Raw genomic sequence first — 2,535 nt, 5'->3', positions numbered from 1 at the left:
CCCTGAGTCAGTGATTCCACTCTGAATAAACACAGAGTCACAGACATATCATGGTAAAAATTATGAATGCCGAAAACAAGAATAAAATCTTGAAAGCAGTGAGAAAAATAACTACAGACCTACCTTGTTTTATTGTGCTTTGCTTTACTACACTTAGCAGGTACTGTGTTTTTTGCAAATGGAGTTTGTGGCAACCCTGGGTCAAGCAAGTTTATCGGTGCCATTCTTCCAACAGCAATTTTTCACTTCATATCTCTGTGTCATATTGTGGTAATTCTCACAATATTTTAAACGTGTTCATTATTATTATATTTGTTATGGTGATCTGTGATCAGTGCTCTTTGATGTTATCATTGTAATTGTTTTGGGGTGCCACAAACTGTGCCGATATAAGACAGCAAACTCAACTGATAATGTTGTGTGTGTTCTGACTGCTCCACTGACTGACCATTCATCTGTCTCTCTCACTCTCCTTGGGTCCCCCTATTCCCTGAGACACAACAATATTGAAATTAGGCCAATTAGTAACCCTACAATGGCCTCTAAGTGTTCAAATGAAAGGAAGACTTGCACATCTCTCACTTTAAATCAAAAGCCAGAAATGATTAAGGTTGCTGAGGAAGGCATGTTGAAAGCCAAGATAGGCTGAAAGTTAGGCCTCTTGCACCAAACAGTTAAGCAAGTTGTGAATGCAAAGCAAAAGTTCTTGAAGGAGACTAAATCTGCTACTCCAGTGAAGACATGAACGATAAGAAAGCAAAACAGCCTTATTGGTGACATGGAGAAAATTTTAGTGGTTTGGATAGAAGTTCAAACAGCTACAACATTCCCTTAAACCAAAGCCAAATCTAGAGCAAGATTCTAACTTTCTTCAATTCTATAAAGGCTGAGAGAGGTGAGGAAGCTACAGAAGGAAAGTTTGAAGCTAGCAGAGGTTGGTTCATGAGATTTAAAAAAAGAAGCCATCTCTATAACATAAAAGTGCAAGGTGAAGCAGCAAGTGCTGATGTAGAAGCTTCAGCAAGTTATCAAGAAGATATAGCTAAAATCATTAATGAAGGTGGCTATACTAAACAACAGATTTTCAGTGTAGATGCAACAGCCTTATATTGGAAGAAGATGCCATCTAGGACTTTCATAGTTAGAGAGGAGAAGTCAATGCCTGGCTTCAAGACTTCAAAGGATAGGCTGACTCTTTTGTTAAGGGCTAAAGCAGTCAGTGACTTTAAGTTGAAGCCAATATTCATTTACCATTCTGAAAATCCTTGGGTCCTTAAGAATTATGCTAAATCTACTCTGCCTGTGCTGTAAAAATAAAACAAAAAAGCGTGGATGACCGCACATCTGTTTATAACATGGTTTACTGAATATTTTAAGCCCACTGTAGAGCTAATGCTCAGAAAAAAAAGATTCCTTTCAAAATGTTACTGCTCATTGACAATGCACCTGGTCACCCAAGAGCTCTAATGATGTACAATAAGATTAATGTTTCCATGCCTGCTGACACAACATCCATTCTGCAGTACAGGGATCAAGGGTAATTTAAACTTTCAAGTCCTATTATTTAAGAAATACATTTTGTAAGGCTATAGCTGCCATAGACAGTAATTCCTCTGATATATCTAGGTGAAGTAAATTGAAAAGCTTCTGGAAAGGATTCACCACTCTAGATGCTATTAAGAGCATTTGTGATTCATGGGATGAGGTCAAAATATCAACATTAACAGGAGTTTGGAAGAAGTTGATTCTAGCCTTCATGGATGACTTTGAAGGGTTCAAGACTTCAGTGGAGGAAGTAACTGCAGATGTGGTGGAAACAGCAAGAGAACTAGAATTAGAAGTGGAGCCTGTAGATGTGACTAAATTGCTGCAATCTCATGAGGAAAATTTAATGGATGAAGATGTGCTTCCTATGGATGAGGAAAGAAAGTGACTTCTTGAGATGGAATCTACTCCTGGTGAAGGTGCTGTGAAGATTGTTGAAATGACAACAAAACATTTAGAATATTACATAAACTTAGTTGATAGAGCAGCAGCAGGGTTTGAGAGGATTGACTCCAATTTTGAAAGAAGTTCTACTGTGGGTAAAATTCAATCAAACAGCATTGCATTCTACAGAGAAATCATTCATTAAAGGAGGAGTCAATCAAGGTGGTAAACTTCACTGTTGTCTTATTTTAAGAAATTGCCACAACCACTCCAATTTTCAGCAACCATCATCATGCTCAGTCAACAGACCTCAACAATGAGGCAAGGCCCTCCACTAGCAAAAAGATTATGACTCGTTAAAGGCTCAGATGATGGCTAACATTTTTAGCAACAAAGGGTTTTTTAATTAAGGTGTGTACTTTGTTTTTTTAGACATAATGCTATTACACACTTAAGGGACTACAATATACTGTAAACGTAACTTTCATATGCACTGGGAAACCAAATAATTCATGTGACTCCCTTGCCATATTTGCTTTAATGTGGTGGTCTGAAACTGAACCTGTAATATTTCTGAGATATTCCTATAGTCACTTACAAGGCATC

The 2,535-nt window shown here is 37.6% G+C and overlaps 1 pseudogene; it reads left to right on the top strand.

Annotated features, from left to right (window-relative positions):
* Positions 1–535: 535 nt before the first annotated feature.
* Positions 536–2,308, top strand: LOC139080867 (tigger transposable element-derived protein 1-like; annotated as a pseudogene).
* Positions 2,309–2,535: the final 227 nt, after the last annotated feature.

This window comes from Equus przewalskii, chromosome X (assembly GCF_037783145.1).
Source record: "Equus przewalskii isolate Varuska chromosome X, EquPr2, whole genome shotgun sequence".
NCBI lineage: Eukaryota > Metazoa > Chordata > Mammalia > Perissodactyla > Equidae > Equus > Equus przewalskii.
Note: the sequence above shows the minus strand (reverse complement) of the source record. Positions and strands in the feature narration are given on the sequence as shown.